Source organism: Schistocerca nitens, chromosome 8 (genome assembly GCF_023898315.1).
Source record: "Schistocerca nitens isolate TAMUIC-IGC-003100 chromosome 8, iqSchNite1.1, whole genome shotgun sequence".
Taxonomy (NCBI): Eukaryota; Metazoa; Arthropoda; class Insecta; order Orthoptera; family Acrididae; genus Schistocerca; species Schistocerca nitens.
Genome location: NC_064621.1, coordinates 551279677 through 551289446, shown reverse-complemented (window position 1 = coordinate 551289446; position 9770 = coordinate 551279677). Strand labels below are relative to the sequence as shown.

General features: G+C 45.1%; 2 non-coding genes across 2 annotated transcripts; one reads left to right on the top strand and one right to left on the bottom strand.

Moving 5' to 3' along the window:
- Positions 1-742: 742 nt before the first annotated feature.
- Positions 743-817, bottom strand: Trnap-cgg (transfer RNA proline (anticodon CGG)). The gene has a single exon. It is a non-coding gene; the product is annotated as a tRNA-Pro (tRNA).
- Positions 818-2436: 1619 nt separating this feature from the next.
- On the top strand, positions 2437-2511 carry Trnap-cgg (transfer RNA proline (anticodon CGG)). Its single transcript has one exon. It is a non-coding gene; the product is annotated as a tRNA-Pro (tRNA).
- The last annotated feature ends 7259 nt before the right edge of the window (positions 2512-9770 follow it).

Genomic DNA, 9770 nt, shown 5'->3' with positions numbered 1-9770 from the left:
TTCCGCTTAACTGCTCTTGCAAGTCCTTTTCTGTTATTGACAGAGTTACAACGTCATCGGAAAAACTCTGATTTTTTTCTTTCTCCCTGAACTTTAACTCCTACTCCAAATTTTTCTTTGGTTTACTGTATTATTTTCTCAATGTACAAATTGAACAACATCGGGGATAGGCTACAACTTTGTCACACTCCCTTCTTAACCACGGCTTTCTTTTCATGCACCTCGACTAAGATAACTGCCATCTAGCATCTGCACTATTTGTAAATAGCCTTTCACTCCCCGTATTTTACGCCTGGCCCTTCAGAACTTCAAAGAGAATATTCCATTCAACATTGTCAAAAGCTTTCTCTACGTGTACAAATGCTACAAACGTGGGTTCGCCTTTCCATTACCTATCGTTCAAAGGTAAAACGTAGAAACTTCCTGGCAGATTAAAACTGTGTGCCCGACCGAGACTCGAACTCGGGACCTTTGCCTTTCGCGGGCAAGTGCTCTACCAACTGAGCTACCGAAGCACGACTCACGCCCGGTACTCACAGCTTTACTTCTGCCAGTACCTCGTCTCCTACATTCCAAACTTTACAGAAGCTCTCCTGCGAACCTTGCAGAACTAGCACTCCTGAAAGAAAGGATATTGCGGAGACATGGCTTAGCCATAGCCTGGGGGATGGTTCCAGAATGGGATTTTCACTCTGCAGCGGAGTGTGCGCTGATATGAAACTTCCTGGCAGATTAAAACTGTGTGCCCGACCGAGACTCGAACTCGGGACCTTTGCCTTCCGCGGGCAAGTGCTCTACCAACTGAGCTACCGAAGCACGACCCACGCCCGGTACTCACAGCTTTACTTCTGCCAGTACCTCGTCTCCTACCTTCCAAACTTTACAGAAGCTCTCCTGCGAACCTTGCAGAACTAGCACTCCTGAAAGAAAGGATATTGCGGAGACATGGCTTAGCCACAGCCTGGGGGATGTTTCCAGAATTGGATTTTCACTCTGCAGCGGAGTGTGCGCTGATATGAAACTTCCTGGCAGATTAAAACTGTGTGCCCGACCGAGACTCGAACTCGGGACCTTTGCCTTTCGCGGGCAAGTGCTCTACCAACTGAGCTACCGAAGCACGACTCAGGCCCGGTACTCACAGCTTTACTTCTGCCAGTACCTCGTCTCCTACCTTCCAAACTTTATAGAAGCTCTCCTGCGAACCTTGCAGAACTAGCACTCCTGAAAGAAAGGATATTGCGGAGACCTGGCTTAGCCACAGCCTGGGGGATGTTTCCAGAATGGGATTTTCACTCTGCAGCGGAGTGTGCGCTGATATGAAACTTCCTGGCAGATTAAAACTGTGTGCCCGACCGAGACTCGAACTCGGGACCTTTGCATTTCGCGGGCAAGTGCTCTACCAACTGAGCTACCGAAGCACGACTCACGCCCGGTACTCACAGCTTTACTTCTGCCAGTACCTCGTCTCCTACCTTCCAAACTTTACAGAAGCTCTCCTGCGAACCTTGCAGAACTAGCACTCCTGAAAGAAAGGATATTGCGGAGACATGGCTTAGCCACAGCCTGGGGGATGTTTCCAGAATGGGATTTTCACTCTGCAGCGGAGTGTGCGCTGATATCTGCCAGGAAGTTTCATATCAGCGCACACTCCGCTGCAGAGTGAAAATCCCATTCTGGAAACATCCCCCAGACTGTGGCTAAGCCATGTCTCCGCAATATCCTTTCTTTCAGGAGTGCTAGTTCTGCAAGGTTCGCAGGAGAGCTTCTGTAAAGTTTGGAAGGTAGGAGACGAGGTACTGGCAGAAGTAAAGCTGTGAGTACCGGGCGTGAGTCGTGCTTCGGTAGCTCAGTTGGTAGAGCACTTGCCCGCGAAAGGCAAAGGTCCCGAGTTCGAGTCTCGGTCGGGCACACAGTTTTAATCTGCCAGGAAGTTTCATATCAGCGCACACTCCGCTTCAGAGTGAAAATCCCATTCTGGAAACATCCCCCAGGCTATGGCTAAGCCATGTCTCCGCAATATCCTTTCTTTCAGGAGTGCTAGTTCTGCAAGGTTCGCAGGAGAGCTTCTGTAAAGTTTGGAAGGTAGGAGACGAGGTACTGGCAGAAGTAAAGCTGTGAGTACCGGGCGTGAGTCGTGCTTCGGTAGCTCAGTTGGTAGAGCACTTGCCCGCGAAAGGCAAAGGTCCCGAGTTCGAGTCTCGGTCGGGCACACAGTTTTAATCTGCCAGGAAGTTTCATATCAGCGCACACTCCGCTGCAGAGTGAAAATCCCATTCTGGAACCATCCCCCAGGCTGTGGCTAAGCCAGGTCTCCGCAATATCCTTTCTTTCAGGAGTGCTAGTTCTGCAAGGTTCGCAGGAGAGCTTCTGTAAAGTTTGGAAGGTAGGAGACGAGGTACTGGCAGAAGTAAAGCTGTGAGTACCGGGCGTGAGTCGTGCTTCGGTAGCTCAGTTGGTAGAGCACTTGCCCGCGGAAGGCAAAGGTCCCGAGTTCGAGTCTCGGTCGGGCACACAGTTTTAATCTGCCAGGAAGTTTCATATCAGCGCACACTCCGCTGCAGAGTGAAAATCCCATTCTGGAAACATCCCCCAGGCTATGGCTAAGCCATGTCTCCGCAATATCCTTTCTTTCAGGAGTGCTAGTTCTGCAAGGTTCGCAGGAGAGCTTCTGTAAAGTTTGGAAGGTAGGAGACGAGGTACTGGCAGAAGTAAAGCTGTGAGTACCGGGCGTGAGTCGTGCTTCGGTAGCTCAGTTGGTAGAGCACTTGCCCGCGAAAGGCAAAGGTCCCGAGTTCGAGTCTCGGTCGGCCACACAGTTTTAATCTGCCAGGAAGTTTCATATCAGCGCACACTCCGCTGCAGAGTGAAAATCCCATTCTGGAAACATCCCCCAGGCTGTGGCTAAGCCATGTCTCCGCAATATCCTTTCTTTCAGGAGTGCTAGTTGTGCAAGGTTCGCAGGAGAGCTTCTGTAAAGTTTGGAAGGTAGGAGACGAGGTACTGGCAGAAGTAAAGCTGTGAGTACCGGGTGTGAGTCGTGCTTCGGTAGCTCAGTTGGTAGAGCACTTGCCCGCGAAAGGCAAAGGTCCCGAGTTCGAGTCTCGCTCGGGCACACAGTTTTAATCTGCCAGGAAGTTTCATATCAGCGCACACTGCGCTGCATAGTGAAAATCCCATTCTGTAAATCGTAGAGTCTGTACTGCCTCGAGTGTTCTTACATTTCTCCGAAATCCAAGCTAATCTTCCCTGAGGTCGGCTGCTATTAATTTTTCCATTCTTCTGTAAAGAATTAGTATTATTATTTTGGAACCATGACTTATTAAACTGGTAGTTTGGTAATTTTTACACCTGTCAGCACCTTCTTTCTTTGGGACTGAAGTTGTTACATTTTTCTTGAAGTTTGAGGGTATTTCACCTGAATCGTACATATTGTACAACAGATGGAATAATTTTGTCATGGCTGGCTCCCCAAAGGCTGTCAGCAGTTCTGATGGAATATCGTCTAGCCGTGGGGCCTTGTTTCGACTTAGATTTTTCAGTGCTCTGTCACGTTCTTCTCACACTATCATATGTCCTATGTCATCAAGTTCGTCTCCCTTGTATAAACCCGCTATATACTCCTTCCTCCTCTCAGCTTTCCCTTCTTTGTTTAGGACTGGTCTTCCATCTGAACTCTACTAGGCCTTGTCTTTTATCTAATGGACTGGTCTGCCATCTGAACTCTACTAGGCCTTGTCTTTTATCTAATGGATCATCTGCTGCCTTCATTATCTCGTCTCTTAAAGCAACCTATTCGTCTTCTACTGTGTTCCCTTCCCGGTTCTAGTCATCACTAGTCATCAGTTGCCTAACGCTCTCTCTGAAACTTTCAACGAACTTTGACTCTTTCAGCTTACGTAGGTGCCATCTAGTTAATTTCCATTTTTTTGCAGCTTCTTCATCTTTATTCTACAGTTAACATCCAATACATTGGGGTCAGAGTCCACATCTGCCCCTGGAAATGTCTTTCAATTTAAATTCCGGTTGCTAAATCTCTATCTTACCATTATACAATCGATCTCCATCCTTCCGGTACTTCCAGGTCTCTTCCACGTATACAACCTTCTTTCATGTTTTCATGTTTGCGATGATTTAATTATGCCTTGTGCAAAATTCTACCAGACGGCTACCGCTTTCATTTATTTCCCCCAGTCTCAATTCATCTACTATTTTTCTTCCCCTTTCTTTTCCTACTATCGAATTCCAGTCCCGTATGAGAATTGAACTGTCGCCTTCCTGAACTGTCTTGAATAATTTTTTTTATCTTCTCATGCATTTCTTCAATCTCTTCATCAGCTGCGGAGGTAGATTGCATATAAACATGTACTACTGTCGTGAGTATTGGCTTTTAGTCTATCTCGGCTGCAATAATGTGTTCACTATACTATTCATAGTAGCTTTACCGCATTCCTATTTTCTTATTCATTATTCATCCTACTTCTGCATTACCCTTATTCGATTTTGCATTTACAGTCCTGTATTCACCTAACCAGAAATCCTTTGCCTCCTGCCACCGGACTGCACTAACTCCCAGCATATCTAACTTCAACATATCCATTCCCATTTTTAAATTTTCTAACCTACCTGCGCTATTAAGGGCTCTAGCATTCCATGTTCCGATCCCTACAACGCCAGTTTTATTTCTCTTAATGACGACATCCCCCTGAGTAGTCCCCGCCAGAGATCCGAATGGCGGACTGTTTCACATCCCGAATATTAGGACCATTAGTATGTCATCATCATTAAACCATACAGCAGAGCTGCATGCACCCGGGAAAAAAATACAGCTGTAGTATCCACTTGCTTTCAGCCATTCGAAGTACCAGTACAGCAAGGCCGTTTTGGTTCATGTTAAAAGGCCAGACTGTTGCCTCTGCAACTACTGAAAAAGGCTGCTACCTTCCTCAGGAATCACAAGTTTGTCTGGGTTCTCAACAGATATTCCTCCGATGTGGCTGGAACTACAGTACGGCTATCTGTATCGCTGACGCACGCAAGCCACTTTATAAATGACAAGCTCCATGGTTCATATACAAAGCAACTGCTCATATTAATTTCAAATATAGATATCGTTTTGTTCTATAACTTTAGGTCCTTAGGATACCGGCAGAGTTTAATTTTTCAGAACTGTTTCCCGTAGTTTTTTGGACAGTTTTCATTGTTTGTCGTAAATTATAAAAGTGATCTTTGGATACGAGTTGTATATACATCGAATTATTTCAAATATAATTACACTCCACTGGGGTCATATTACTCACTTGCCACTTGTTGCGGAAAGCTTCAACCCGTATGCTAAAGGAGTGTTACGGTTACTGTAATTATTGCAGGTGAATATGTTTAAGCTGATAAATGATGCTGAGCTTCGCAAGTTCATATGGGATGCGGCGCTAACTAAATTCCAAGCAGAACTACTCGGTCGTGTCTCCGGTACTTAATTTACTTGCAATAGATATAAAGATTTCACTTTTGGCCCAGAAAGGACGGCCTTTTGCTGATCGTTTGAATGGATGCCTCAGTTGGCAACTGCACGCATCTTCAAGGTCTTAGGTGGAGTCTCGCACTGGAACCCGGTACTGCGTTACAACTTGGCAACTGCTCCTCGATTCATCTAAGACAAGTTTCAAGGTAGAGTTATTACACAACAGAAACAAGTATGCAGCGGTACTAGTTATACAGTCGGCCCATATGAAAGAGGTGTGCGGAAGTATGACGCTGCTTCATCGCAAATAAAGGCAGTGTAATATCTCAATAATAAATTTGAACCGCGCGGAGTAAACGCGCGGTGTCAGGCGTCTTGTCACGGTTCGCGCGGCTCCTCCCGTCGGAGTTGCGAGTCCTCCCTCGGGCAGGGGTGCGTGTGATGTCCTTAGCGTAAGTTAATTTAAGTTAGATTAAGTAGTGTGTAAGCTTAGGGAACGATGACGTCAGCAGTTTGGTCACATAGGATCTTACAACCAATTTCCAAAATAAATTTGAAAGATTTAGGTTTGGGCAGGATTGTTTAGAGGAACTGCGACGAAAACTTTAGAAGGCTAGTTGACCAAGCACTGAAACATATGTGCTTTTTAGAGAGCCTCCTTGGGTACAGTCACTGTACAGAAACCTAAAAGGATACAACGACTAGTGTACAACGCGTGTAAATAAATCATAGTGTGAAGGCAGAGAAATGCGAAATAAAACGTGTTTGCGTTTAAAAGGGCAATCAGTGAAACCTTCAACAACTACCGTAGCAGAATTTGTTTGAAGGTTTTCTCACAAAACCCAAAGAAATTTTCGTGATGTGTAAAGGCTGAAACTAGCAACAAATTTGGTGTCCATATTCTCGTGGATGACACAGAATCTCAAATTGAAGGTAGCAAAGCAAATTTAGATATGCTGAGGTCTATTTATAAATGTTGTTTTACTAAGTAAGATACAATTGTACTGCCTCAGTTCAGTTCTCGCGCCTGTGCAAAGACAAACATTATACATGTTAGTTATTTAAACCACAACATGCTGAAGATCCATTGAACAAAATCTGTGCCCTATGTAAACAAGAAAAGCACAGGTCATATCCGCCTATGAGAAAGGTAGTAGGAGTAATTCACAGAATACTACATTCCAGTCTCATTTACGTCTATCTCCTCTGGAATTTTGGAACATATTACGAGCTCAAACACATGGAATAAAATTTGACGTATCTGTGGTGATTTGAAAGTAAACTTTTCTCGTGGGAATGCAAAACTGGAACAGCAAGTAACCTGACTATCCGTTTTATCTGCGTGTGGGCGCAGCAGTGTTAGAAGACTCTACTAAATCGAGAAGAAATAGCTGATCAGAAACAGAATGCAACCTTAAAGTAAAAAAGTCTTTCATGCATCGTTTTCGACGTGTCCAGATACATAGAAAAGTTGTTTAACGACAAAATCGTCTGTTTCCTATATTGGGGAAGGGAGGAGGTGGTTTCATATCACACCTGAGCAACGTCAGTATGTGGTAAGCGTCCCCTTGGTCGGAAGGAAGCTGGAATCCAGCGTGACAGACCATCGATAAGACCATACAATGAAGGCTTTCACGACCGGATGTTTCAGCTGCTGACAATTCTTCCGAGTTGTATAGCCGTGGTCCATGGAACTCTTCTATCCCTGACGTTTCGTCCATGGCTACGTTGGACATCTTCGGAAGTGCTCCTGGTTGTGCTGAGTCTTGCCGACTGACGAGTCGGACGTCAAAGAGCAGCCTAAATAGCGTGGAAAGTGGGCGTGGTTTGGATTTCACGTGATAGCAGAGACAAACCTTGTCAAAGATAAAATATAACTATCGCTCATAGTACGTCAAAGATAAAAACTTCTCATTGATTCTGTAGCGCCACTCTCCATATATCGCTGAGTTTCATGGCCCACTTCCCACGGTATTCAGGCCGCTGTTTGACGTCCGGCTCGTCAGTCGGCAAGACTCAGCACAACCAGGAGCACCTCCGAAGATGTCCAACGTAGCCTTGGACGGAACGTCAGGGATAGAAGAGTTCCATGCACGACGGCCATACAACCCGTAAGAATTCTCAGCAGCATCGATAAGAGCATCAAGCCAGCCCAGATCCAAATTGCCCCGTTCATCAGTGAGGTGCTGCGTAAGACGGGTAGTGGTCGAGTTCCAAAAACAGGTCATATCAGTCGATCTGACACATGGTCGATTAGGTTCATGTCCGAGCAACAGGCAGACTACTCCACTGTGGTGATCCTAACACGCTGAAGGAACAAATTCACGTGAACTCCACGATGAGCAAACGATATATCAACCATCAGGAATAAATTGTCACCAGCGATACTGTCTCGCAGTTGGTTGCAGAGCAGTGGACTGCCCACAACAGTCATGAGAGGTGTTCGGTATCCCCACGTAACGTTGGTGTTGACAGATGTGAAAATTACCGAACTATCAGTTTAATAAGTCACAGCTGCAAAATACTAACGCGAATTCTTAACAGACGAATGGAAAAACTGGTAGAAGCGGACCTCGGGGAAGATCAGTTTGGATTCCGTAGAAATGTTGGAACACGTGAGGCAATACTAACCTTACGACTTATCTTAGAAGAAAGATTAAGAAAAGAAAACCTACGTTTCTAGCATTTGTAGACTTAGAGAAAGCTTTTGACAACGTTAACTGGAATACTCTCTTTCAAGTTCTGAAGGTGGCAGGGGTAAAATACAGTGAGCGAAAGGCTATTTACAATCTGTACAGAAACCATATGGCAGTTATAAGAGTCGAGGGGCATGAAAGGGAAGCAGCGGTTGGGAAAGGAGTGAGACAGGGTTGTAGCCTCTCCCCGATGTTATTCAATCTGTATATTGAGCAAGCAGTAAAGGAAACAAAAGAAAAATTCGGGGTAGTTATTAAAATTCATGGAGAAGAAGTAAAAACTTTGAGGTTCGCCGATGACATTGTAATTCTGTCAGAGACAGCAAAGGACTTGGAAGAGCAGTTGAACGGAACGGACAGTGTCTTGAAAGGAGGATATAAGATGAACATCAACAAAAGCAAAACGAGGATAATGGAATGTAGTCAAATTAAATCGGGTGATGCTGAGGGGATTAGATTAGGAAATGAGACACTTAAAGTAGTAAAGGAGTTTTGCTATTTAGGGAGCAAAATAACTGATGATGGTCGAAGTAGAGAGGATATAAAATGTAGACTGGCAATGGCAAGGAAATCGTTTCTGAAGAAGAGAAATTTGTTAACATCGAGTATAGATTTAAGTGTCAGGAAATCGTTTCTGAAAGTATTTGTATGGAGTGTAGCCATGTATGGAAGTGAAACATGGACAATAACCAGTTTGGACAAGAAGAGAATAGAAGCTTTTGAAATGTGGTGCTACAGAAGAATGCTGAAGATAAGGTGGGTAGATCACGTAACTAATGAGGAGGTATTAAATAGGATTGGGGAGAAGAGAAGTTTGTGGCACAACTTGACTAGAAGAAGGGATCGGTTGGTAGGACATGTTTTGAGGCATCAAGGGATCACAAATTTAGCATTGGAGGGCAGCGTGGAGGGTAAAAATCGTAGAGGGAGACCAAGAGATGAATACACTAAGCAGATTCAGAAGGATGTAGGTTGCAGTAGGTACTGGGAGATGAAGAAGATTGCACAGGATAGAGTAGCATGGAGAGCTGCATCAAACCAGTCTCTGGACTGAAGACCATAATAACAACAACGTAACGCCCCCGAGAACATCACTCCTCCACCTTGTTTCACATGTAAGGCACAGTGTTGGTGGCTTTAGATATTACTGGGTTGTCTCCAAACACGTTGTCTGAGATTATCAGAATACAAGCTGATACGAGTTTCGTCCTTAAACAAACACCCGACGCCTATCCTGAAGCGTTCATTCTGCAAGATTTCTTGCCCGTCTGTAATAGAGTCCATGATGTTGTGTCGTACAACTTGGTGCTCGCCATTGTCTTCGAGAATTGAGGTACGTATCATGCATCCATCTCCTAACAATACGATGCGATGCCTGACGACCCGTAGCCTCTTCAAATGCCAAATTCACTTCTGGAGCCCACAGTTCCTTCGACTCGAAACGCGATGATAGCCATCATACTCTGCACACTCTGCACATGTCCAACGTGGAAGGCCTTTGGAGTGTAGTCCTCTTACTACCTATCAACTGGAACCGATTCCATGTCTGCACCACATCAATTTGGCTCTATTGCACGCGTCGAGGAACATCCTTCGCTGCCAAGCCTTCAAGGCAT